This window comes from Rutidosis leptorrhynchoides, chromosome 3 (genome assembly GCF_046630445.1).
Source record: "Rutidosis leptorrhynchoides isolate AG116_Rl617_1_P2 chromosome 3, CSIRO_AGI_Rlap_v1, whole genome shotgun sequence".
Lineage (NCBI taxonomy): Eukaryota > Viridiplantae > Streptophyta > Magnoliopsida > Asterales > Asteraceae > Rutidosis > Rutidosis leptorrhynchoides.
In genome coordinates, this window is record NC_092335.1 from 344,037,298 (window position 1) to 344,050,000 (window position 12,703).

Below are 12,703 nucleotides of genomic sequence, written 5' to 3' on the forward strand. Positions count from 1 at the left end.
ACCCGTTGCGTAAAATAGCATTTGGGTTCCCCGCAATATATGCGTCAAAGTAAACACATCGTAACTTATGGATTTCCCAATGTGATATCCCCCATCTTCCGAACGAAAGCCTTTTATAAACCAAGACATTCTTGGAACGTTCTTCGAATGTCTTACAAACTGATCTCGCCTTAAATAGTTGTGCCGAGGAATTCTGACCGACTCTAGACAAGATTTCATCAATCATGTCTCCGGGTAGGTCTCTTAAAATATTGGGTTGTCTATCCATTTTGTGTTTTTATACTGTAAAATAGACAAGAGTTAGATTCATAAAAAAAATACTTATTAATACAAGCAATTTTTACATATATCATAAAGCATAAGCACACTATATTACATATATTACACCACACGAATATAACTATCTTATTCCGACTCGCTCGTTTCTTCTTGTTCGATTTTGGTTCGTTTTGCCAAGTTTCTAGGGATATATGATGTTCCCCTAATACGAGCCGTCGTTGTCCACATTGGTTTAGAAAAACCTGGTGGTTTAGAGGTTCCCGGGTCATTGTTACAACTTAAGGACTTCGGGGGTTGACGATACATATAAAGTTCATCGGGGTTGGAATTAGATTTCTCTATTTTTATGCCCTTTCCCTTATTATTTTCTTTTGCCTTTTTAAATTCAGTTGGGGTAATTTCTATAACATCATCGGAATTCTCGTCGGAATCCGATTCATCGGAGAATTGGTAATCCTCCCAATATTTTGCTTCCTTGGTGGAAACACCATTGACCATAATTAACCTTGGTCGGTTGGTTGAGGATTCTCTTTTACTTAACCGTTTTATTATTTCCCCCACCGGTTCTATTTCTTCTTCTGGTTCCGATTCTTCTTCCGGTTCTGATTCTTCTTCCGGTTCCGACTCTTCTTCCGGTTCCTCTTCGGGAACTTGTGAATCAGTCCACGAATCATTCCAATTTACATTTGACTATTCATTATTATTAGGTGAGTCAATGGGACTTGTTCTAGAGGTAGACATCTATCACATAATATCAAACACGTTAAGAGATTAATATATCACATAATATTCATATGTTAAAAATATATAGTTTCCAACAAAAATGTTAAGCAATCATTTTTAAAGAAAACACGGTCGAAGTCCAGACTCACTAATGTATCCTAACAAACTCTATAAGACACACTAATGCAAATTTTCTGGTTCTCTAAGACCAACGCTCTGATACCAATTGAAATGTCCCGTTCTTATTGATTAAAAACGTTCCATATTAATTGATTTCGTTGCGAGGTTTTGACCTCTATATGAGACGTTTTTCAAAGACTGCATTCATTTTTAAAACAAACCATAACCTTTATTTCATAAATAAAGGTTTAAAAAGCTTTACGTAGATTATCAAATAATGATAATCTAAAATATCCTGTTTACACACGACCATTACATAATGGTTTACAATACAAATATATTACATCGAAATCAGTTTCTTGAAAGCAGTTTTTACACAATATCATACAAACATGGACTCCAAATCTTGTCCTTATTTTAGTATGCAACAGCGGAAGCTCTTAGTATTCACCTGAGAATAAACATGCTTTAAACGTTAAAAAAAATGTTGGTGAGTTATAGGTTTAATCTATATATATCAAATCGTAACAATAGACCACAAGATTTCATATTTCAATACACATCCCATACATAGAGATAAAAATCATTCATATGGTGAACACCTGGTAACCGACAATAACAAGATGCATATATAAGAATATCCCCATCATTCCGGGACACCCTTCGGATATGATATAAATTTCGAAGTACTAAAGCATCCGGTACTTTGGATGGGGTTTGTTAGGCCCAATAGATCTATCTTTAGGATTCGCGTCAATTAGGGTGTCTGTTCCCTAATTCTTAGATTACCAGACTTAATAAAAAGGGGCATATTCGATTTCGATAATTCAACCATAGAATGTAGTTTCACGTACTTGTGTCTATTTTGTAAATCATTTATAAAACCTGCATGTATTCTCATCCCAAAAATATTAGATTTTAAAAGTGGGACTATAACTCACTTTCACAGATTTTTACTTCGTCGGGAAGTAAGACTTGGCCACTGGTTGATTCACGAACCTATAACAATATATACATATATATCAAAGTATGTTCAAAATATATTTACAAAACTTTTAATATATTTTGATGTTTTAAGTTTATTAAGTCAGCTGTCCTCGTTAGTAACCTACAACTAGTTGTCCACAGTTAGATGTACAGAAATAAATCGATAAATATTATCTTGAATCAATCCACGACCCAGTGTATACGTATCTCAGTATTGATCACAACTCAAACTATATATATTTTAGAATCAACCTCAACCCTGTATAGCTAACTCCAACATTCACATATAGAGTGTCTATGGTTGTTCTGAAATATATATAGATGTGTCGACATGATAGGTCAAAACATTGTATACGTGTCTATGGTATCTCAAGATTACATAATATACAATACAAGTTGATTAAGTTATGGTTGGAATAGATTTGTTACCAATTTTCACGTAGCTAAAATGAGAAAAATTATCCAATCTTGTTTTACCCATAACTTCTTCATTTTAAATCCGTTTTGAGTGAATCAAATTGCTATGGTTTCATATTGAACTCTATTTTATGAATCTAAACAGAAAAAGTATAGGTTTATAGTCGGAAAAATAAGTTACAAGTCATTTTTGTAAAGGTAGTCATTTCAGTCGAAAGAACGACGTCTAGATGACCATTTTAGAAAATATACTTCCACTTTGAGTTTAACCATAATTTTTGGATATAGTTTCATGTTCATAATAAAAATCATTTTCTCAGAATAACAACTTTTAAATCAAAGTTTATCATAGTTTTTAATTAACTAACCCAAAACAGCCCGCGGTGTTACTACGACGGCGTAAATCCGGTTTTACGGTGTTTTTCGTGTTTCCAGGTTTTAAATCATTAAGTTAGCATATCATATAGATATAGAACATGTGTTTAGTTGATTTTAAAAGTCAAGTTAGAAGGATTAAGTTTTGTTTGCGAACAAGTTTAGAATTAACTAAACTATGTTCTAGTGATTACAAGTTTAAACCTTCGAATAAGATAGCTTTATATGTATGAATCGAATGATGTTATGAACATCATTACTACCTTAATTTCCTTGGATAAACCTACTGGAAAAGAGAAAAATGGATCTAGCTTCAATGGATCCTTGGATGGCTCGAAGTTCTTGAAGCAGAATCATGACACGAAAACAAGTTCAAGTAAGATCATCACTTGAAATAAGATTGTTATAGTTATAGAAATTGAACCAAAGTTTGAATATGATTATCACCTTGTATTATAATGATAACCTACTGTAAGAAACAAAGATTTCTTGAGGTTGGATGATCACCTTACAAGATTGGAAGTGAGCTAGCAAACTTGAAAGTATTCTTGATTTTATGAAACTAGAACTTTTGGAATTTATGAAGAACACTTAGAACTTGAAGATAGAACTTGAGAGAGATCAATTAGATGAAGAAAATTGAAGAATGAAAGTGTTTGTAGGTGTTTTTGGTCGTTGGTGTATGGATTAGATATAAAGGATATGTAATTTTGTTTTCATGTAAATAAGTCATGAATGATTACTCATATTTTTGTAATTTTATGAGATATTTCATGCTAGTTGCCAAATGATGGTTCCCACATGTGTTAGGTGACTCACATGGGCTGCTAAGAGCTGATCATTGGAGTGTATATACCAATAGTACATACATCTAAAAGCTGTGTATTGTACGAGTACGAATACGGGTGCATACGAGTAGAATTGTTGATGAAACTGAACGAGGATGTAATTGTAAGCATTTTTGTTAAGTAGAAGTATTTTGATAAGTGTATTGAAGTCTTTCAAAAGTGTATAAATACATATTAAAACCCTACATGTATATACAGTTTAACTGAGTCGTTAAGTCATCGTTAGTCGTTACATGTAAATGTTGTTTTGAAACCTTTAGGTTAACGATCTTGTTAAATGTTGTTAACCCAATGTTTATAATATCAAAAGAGATTTTAAATTATTATATTATTATGATATTATGATGTACGAATATCTCTTAATATGATATATATACATTAAATGTCGTTACAACGATAATCGTTACATATATGTCTCGTTTTAAAATCATTAAGTTAGTAGTCTTGTTTTTACATATGTAGTTCATTGTTAATATACTTAATGATATGTTTAATTATCATAATATAATGTTAACTATATATATAACCATATATATGTCATCATATAGTTTTTACAAGTTTTAACGTTCGTGAATCACCGGTCAACTTGGGTGGTCAATTGTCTATATGAAACCTATTTCAATTAATCAAGTCTTAACAAGTTTGATTGCTTAACATGTTGGAAACATTTAATCATGTAAATATCAATCTCAATTAATATATATAAACATGGAAAAGTTCGGGTCACTACAGCCTTTTCGGAGGTATTCTGGTAATTTGACAAGTCAAGATCGTGCCATTACAATTTCCTTCCTAGAACATTAACAATGTTCATTCCGAAATTTATATCTGCGAATTCTGGACCATTACAAGCGGTGCTTAATCGCAAGAAGAAGAAACGAAAGGACAAAGCTCCGAACTAGAAATGGGAGTATAAATCATAGCAAATAGAAGAGAGCATTAACTGTGGATGAAAATGATTATAGAAGAAGCAAGGACTTTGAAATATAAGGGAAGATATAAAACCCAACAACAACCCAGAAATCACAAACCGTATATGTAGCGACCCGACCAAATCATGTTTGACGGCGCCGTCTACTTAGGTCCCGTTACGTGGTCATAAGTCTTTAAAACAACGTTTGACCAAAAGATATGTCGCATTCATTTCAAATGTAAAGATTGTTCAAAGTTTACGAGAATAGTTCCACCACGAGTTACGATACAAAGTTTTAAGTACAAATGAAACTTATGTGACACAATTTAAAAGTAATCAAAAGACGCTCCATGTATGCATATATACTCGACATCCAATGCAAGTATCAAAATAATGAGCGGAAGCATGTATCATGTATCGTTCAAGGACCTGAGAAAATCATAGAAATCTGTCAACGAAAACGTTGGTGAAATCATAGGTTTAAGTAAGTAAGTACAAGTGAACCACAAGATTTGCATCAATGAATTAATAGTAATACATTCCAAAAGTTTGTTTCACGAGCACCCAATTATCAATGCTTAACATTTCCTTCCATTGAACCCCATCACTTAGTGCTAGAACATACACTGTTTCTCGAAAATATATTTCATTCGTAAATGGTAGCGAACCGTTTAAATGAGGGTTTGTCAAACCCATATGGATCCATACAACATAAGTTCTCGCTTACACCCGGCAAGTGTAACTAATGATAATCGAATTGAGGATTTTGTTCTAAACTCGTATGTAGAATGTTTGTTTTTCCTGTACTTGTGTTCACTTAGTAAAGAAATGTTTATGTTTTCTCATCCCAAATGTAAGTTCAAAAAGAGTAAAAGTGGGACTATGATCTCACCTTGAGTGCACGAGTAGTAAAGTACTTCAACAAGTAAACGTGTGCAAAGAACAATGCTAGTCTTGACCTAAACAATAGGTTGTATCAATAACGGTAAACACGATAGGTCAAAGATGTTCAATTAGTCCTATGGCTCGTTAAGACTCGATCATAATAGCATGTGAATCAAATTGTCATATTTCATGCAAGGTATAACTATAAAAACATGTTAGAACGATTGCACAAATATTTGGCTAAGTTTGATTAAAAGTCAACTTGGTCGGGTCAAAGTCAACGAAAAAGTCAACATGTTCGGGTCGGGTCCCGAACTATTTCTCTGACGTTTTTAATCATATATGAGCATGTTAGAACAAGTTTCATGTGAATCGGAGGTCCGTAGTATGCCAAACATTTTTCGTATTTTGGACATGGAGGTCAGAACCTGATCCCCTTATATGTCGCGCCGCGACAGGAAAGGCCGCGCCGCGGCAAAGGCCGGGAGCTGGTGTCTGGCCAGTCCCAAATGTTCAAGTCTCAATCCAAAACCTTTTTGTGCATAAAACACAAACCGCTAACACTTAGGACTCGCACCTTATATCGTTGGAAAGCTCTTTTGACGTAGAATGCAACTAAACACAATTCATCAATCAAAAACCTCATTATAACAACCAAAACCGCATCTAATGCTCAACATTAATCGCATACAAGTTCATAAATGCAATTCAATGATTCGGGCAATCAATTTACATGAATGATATGCCGTTTCGAAGGTAATCAAGCATACAATCCAACTAAACAGTTACCAACCATAATCCATGGCATTCAATGCATCAAAAGTCCATTTCAAGTTCATCAAACCCTAACCCAAATTCACCAAAATCATAAATCAAGTTCATGAACTTTTCTAAAGCAACCTACACATCAAATTGAAGCTAGTGATACTAGGAACACAATTAGAACATGAACCTTTAACATCTAACAACATATGATCATCCAAAATTCAAGAACACCACACCAAAATTCAAGTTCATGCTAGTTACACTAAAACAACGAGATCGAGCATACCAATTACATACACGACATCGCAATGAGCCATAGACACTAACTAACACCATTTTCAGTCAAAAACATGAATTTAGAGAAATCTAGAGTTTTAGAAATGTTACCCAAACGAGATGAAGTTGGTACCAAAATGAAGAGGATGGAGAGAGGATCATGAATATGTAATTTATTTTGTTGTAAGCCTCTTAGATCGAATTTAGATGATGATTGAATGAATTTGGTAGATGTGTGTGTGTTCTTGCTAGAGAGAAAGAGAGAGAGATGAAGAGGATTGAATGGTGGTGATTGGGGTGGACTAGTTGACCTAGTCAACTAGTTTGCCCCGTGTCAATTTTAGTCCCTCAAGTTTGAATCGGGTGCGTGAATTACCTAATCGAGATAATTTAAAACGCGTATTAACGAAAGATGTTATAAATATATAACGGACTTTAAAATAGTTAAACGGAAAAGTAAATGGAAAAAGGCGGGATGTTACATTACCTACTCCTTAAAAGAAATTTCGTCCCGAAATTTAAGTAGGCGTAGTAGTCGTTGTTTCTTCCTCGAGATCTTGCGTTTCTGAATTCACGAATAGATGAGGATACTTCCTTTGCATTTGATCTTGTCTTTCCCAAGTAAACTCGGGTCCCCTTTTGGCATTCCAACGGACTTTAACAATCGGGATTCGGCTTTGTTTCAATGTCTTGACGGAGGTGTCCACAATTTCAACCGGTTCCTCCACAAAATGAAGTTTGTCATCAATAGTAAGTTCCTCGAGAGGAATGACGATATCGGGTTTGGCAAGACACTTTTTCAAGTTAGATACATGGAAGGTAGGATGAACGGAACTCAGTTGAGGCGGAAGATCTAAACGATAAGCAACGGTTCCAATACGCTCCAAGATTTCGAAAGGACCAAAATACCGTGGATTTAGCTTCCCGCGTTTCCCAAAACGGATTACACCCTTCCAAGGTGCGACTTTTAACATTACTCGGTCACCGACTTGAAATTCAAGATCGTTGCGTCGTTTGTCGGTATAGCCCTTTTGACGACTTCGGGCCGTCCTAAGCCTATCTCGGATTTGAACGATTTTCTCGGTGGTTTCGTGAATGAGTTCGGGTCCGGTGATTTGCATGTCGCCTACCTCGGCCCAACAAAGAGGTGAACGACATTTGCGGCCATATAGCGCTTCAAAAGGTGCGGCTTTAATACTCGCGTGATAACTATTGTTATAAGAGAACTCGGCGAGAGGTAAGTGCTTGTCCCAAGCTTTTCCGAAATCAACCCCGCAAGCTCGTAACATGTCTTCCAAGGTTTGGATTGTACGTTCGCTTTGTCCATCGGTTTGAGGATGATATGCGGTGCTCATGTCTAAACGCGTTCCCAACGCTTCTTGCAATGTACGCCAAAATCTAGAAACGAAACGGCCATCTCGGTCGGAGATAATCGATAAAGGTACACCGTGTCGGGCTACGATCTCCTTAATGTAAAGTTGTGCAAGTTTCTCCATTTTGTCCGTTTCTTTCATGGCAAGGAAGTGTGCGGATTTGGTGAGACGGTCAACAATAACCCAAATGGTATCATAACCGCCCGTCGTTTTTGGTAGTTTGGTGATAAAATCCATCGTTATTCTTTCCCACTTCCATTGCGGGATCTCGGGTTGTTGAAGTAGTCCGAACGGTCTTTGGTGTTCGGCTTTGACTTTGGAACATGTCAAACACTTGGAAACATAAGTAGCTACGTCCCTTTTGATGTTCGGCCACCAATATAGTTGTTTAAGGTCGTGGTACATCTTATTGGCACCGGGGTGAATCGAGTATCGTGAGTTATGGGCTTCATCTAAAATAAGGCTTCGTAGGTCCCCATAACTAGGCACCCAAATCCTTCCAGCGTAATATCGGAGTCCGGTCTCCCTAATTTCGAATCGAGAGACGAGAATGTTCAAGAGCTCGTGTGAAAGGTTTTCATCCTTGAGGGCCTCATCTTGGGTTACACGAATTTGACTATTGAGGTTGGTGTGAATGGTGATGTTTAAAGCTCGGACACGAAGAGGCACCGCTCTTTCTTTTCGACTTAAGGCATCGGCTACTACGTTTGCCTTCCCGGGATGGTAACGAAGCTCGCAATCGTAATCGTTCAAAGTTTCAATCCACCGTCGTTGTCTCATGTTTAGTTGCTTTTGATCGAAAATGTGTTGGAGACTTTTGTGGTCGGTAAAGATAGTACTCTTGGTTCCATAAAGATAGTGTCTCCACATTTTAAGTGCAAAGACAACGGCTCCGAGTTCGAGATCATGCGTCGTGTAGTTTCGTTCATGAATTTTGAGTTGTCGAGAAGCATAAGCAATGACTTTCGTTCGTTGCATCAATACACACCCAAAACCATGTTTCGAGGCATCGCAATATACAACAAAATCATCATTGCCTTCGGGAAGTGACAAGATAGGAGCGGTGGTTAGCTTCGTTTTCACGATTTGGAAAGCGGATTCATGTTCGGTCGCCCAAATGAATTTCTTTCCCTTGTGAGTTAATGCGGTTAGAGGACGTGCAACCAAAGAGAAGTTTTCGATGAATCTACGATAGTACCCGGCGAGACCCAAGAATTGACGAATGTGAGTAGGAGTAGTAGGAGTCTCCCATTTACTAATGGCTTCGATCTTCGTGGGATCGACTTTAATGCCTTGATCACTTACAACATGACCACGAAATTGAACTTCCTTCAACCAAAATTCACACTTGGAGAATTTGGCATAAAGTCGTTCTTGTCTCAAGAGTTCAAGCACAAGTCGGAGATGTTGTCCGTGCTCTTCTTCATTTTTAGAATAGATCAATATATCATCGTTGAACACAATAACGAATTTATCGAGATACGGTTTGCACACGCGGTTCATAAGATCCATGAACACCGCCGGTGCGTTAGTGAGACCAAATGGCATGATGAGGAATTCATAACTACCATAACGAGTCCGGAAAGCGGTTTTGGAGACATCTTCCCCCTTAACCCTTAATTGATGATAACCCGAGCGGAGATCGATTTTCGAATATACACAAGACCCTTGTAGTTGATCAAAGAGGTCATCGATGCGAGGAAGAGGATATCGGTTCTTAACCGTCAATTTATTTAGTTCACAATAATCAATGCACATTCGTAGGGATCCGTCTTTCTTTTTGACAAACAAAATCGGAGCGCCCCAAGGTGAATGGCTAGGTTGGATAAAACCACGGTCAAGTAGTTCTTGGATTTGACTTTGCAATTCTTGCATTTCGGATGGAGCGAGTCTATATGGTTCACGTGCTACGGGTGCGGCTCCCGGAATAAGATCGATTTGGAATTCAACCGGTCGATGAGGTGGAAGACCCGGTAATTCGTCGGGAAATACATCGGAAAAGTCACTAACAATTGGCACATCATCGATATGCTTCTCATCGGACTCGACTTTCTTAACGTGGGCAAGGATCGCAAAACAACCCTTACGGAGTAGTTTTCTAACTTTAAGGCACGAAACGAGGTTGAGTCTGGTGCAACTCTTATCTCCATAAACAATCAAAGGTTCACCATTCTCGATAGGAATTCGGATTGCGTTAAGATCACAAAGGATGTGAGATTTCATTTTGACTAACCAATTCATACCGATTATTACATCAAAGCTTCCTAGTTCCATGGGTATCAAGTCAATTTCAAATTCCTTACCCAAAATGTTTAACGTACACCCCCGGTAATATGTGTCGGCACTTAATAGTTTCCCGTTAGCCACTTCAATGGTATAAGGGGTATCTAATGGAAGAGGTGGAGTGCTAAAAGAATGAGTCAAAGTCTTGGATACAAAGCATTTATCGGCACCCGAATCGAATAAGCAAGAGACATAAGAATTGTTGAGAAGAAACGTACCCGTGACTAGTTCAGTGTCATCCCGGGCTTCCTCGGTGTTGATGTTAAAAGCTCGGCCGCGCGTATTGGGGTTATCTTTCTTCTTTGGGCATGCATTTCTATAATGACCCGTTTGGCCACATTCGTAACAAGTGCCCGTCTTTGGTGCATTGGGCCACTTTCGAGCGACGGGAGTGGCACTTTTACAATCGTTGGCCTTATGACCAACTCCTTGGCACCGGTGGCAAATTAACTTACTACATTCGCCAAAGTGATGTTTGTTGCATTTGTTGCAAAGAGGTAGGTTCCCGGCATAACCTTTCTTGCCGTCGGAGGTGTAAGGCTTCTTAGCAAAGTTGTTGTTGCTTGATTGGGAGAGTTCCCACTTTCTTTTGTTGCCGCCCGGTTTATCCTCGGCCTTAGGTGCCGGAACTACGATTTCGTCCACTGTCTCTATCAATTTGCGGGCCATGTTCAAAGCTTCTTGATGATTAGGGGGTTTGGATGACATTACTCCGTGTTTGATGCTCTTTGGAAGACCATCCATGTAAAGTTCAACCCTTAAAGCTTCGGGGTTCACAAGATTTGGGCACATCAAGGCTAGTTCGGAAAATCGTTGATTATAAGCCTTGAGATCATTTCCGATCGCCTTTAAAGTTCTTAGCTCTTGTTCGAGCCTTCGGGTTTCTTCACGAGGGAAATATTCGACAATCATCTTTTCCCTCAAGTCGGCCCAAGAGAGGGCGTGAGCTTCATCGGTACCCACCGATTGTACATAAGTATTCCACCATGTAAGAGCGACACCGGCGAAGGTGTGAGTGGAGTATTTGACTTTGTCTTGGTCCCGACAACCGCTTATGCTAAAGACGGCTTCCGTTTGCTCAAACCAGCAGGTGAGCACGACCGGTCCCCCGGTTCCATCAAAAGTGTGAGGTTTGCACCCCATGAAAGCTTTATAGGAGCATCCCTCGTTTGAGTTACCGGCTCCATTGTTGTTGTTGTTGTTGTTGTTGTGGTTGTTATTATTATTGTTGTTGGATGAGTGACCGGCCATGGCCGCATCTACGGCGGTAGCTATCATCCGTTCGAGAGCTTGTTCGGGAGTTTCATTGCGGCGTACACGACGAGGAGCCATTGTTCCTTCAAGACACAAGAATATCATTGATTAGTATTCTCAATAATACTAACCGTGATATAGAATAAAGATAAAGAGAAGTTTTTCCTCGACTCGCCTTAAATTCTTTATGTCATAATGTCGGAACGTTCATATGAGTCACCGTAATATAATCCCGGAAATTATATTACCCTGATTCATATGTGCATTCGACATCATTTCATATAGTCAAGGTGGCGTGTCAATCAAATTAAACAACGTGAGATTAAGATGAACTAAGAGTAGATATGAGTAGAAGCGTTCGAGTATAAATGCACAAGTAGTCAAGTAATTCCTACTTCAAGTCTATATGCCGGTTGTAGTCTAGACTCACCAATGTACCCTATGACTCGGGGTCGACACCAATGAACTCTAAATTCCTACAACCAACGCTCTGATACCATCTGTAGCGACAGATGGGGTAGAAACCCACCCAGTGCCTTTCCAGCTAACCGCTTGGTGACCACTGAGTGTACCTCAGACACTGATTTTACGGCCCGCATTTCTGCCAAACTGCCAACCCTCAAATTCCAAGGGATCGCAAGGGGTAAGAGCCAATGCTTCGTCACAGGTAACACTGTGAGAACCCCCTCTACGATTAACCCGCCAAAAAGCATAGTCCGTATGAGTGCCCGGCCTGACAGCCGGCGCGCGTGACTACCTTTACGGCTAAGGTTAAACCAGCTCTGATACCACCTGTTGCGACCCGACCAAATCATGTTTGACGGCGCCGTCTACTTAGGTCCCGTTACGTGGTCATAACTCTTTAAAACAACGTTTGACCAAAAGATATGTCGCATTCATTTCAAATGTAAAGATTGTTCAAAGTTTACGAGAATAGTTCCACCACGAGTTACGATACAAAGTTTTAAGTACAAATGAAACTTATGCGACACAATTTAAAAGTAGTCAAAAGACGCTCCATGTATGCATATATACTCGACATCCAATGCAAGTATCAAAATAATGAGCGGAAGCATGTATCATGTATCGTTCAAGGACCTGAGAAAAACATAGAAATCTGTCAACGAAAACGTTGGTGAAATCATAGGTTTAAGTAATAAGTACAAGTGAACCACAAGATTTGCATCAATGAATTAATAGTAATA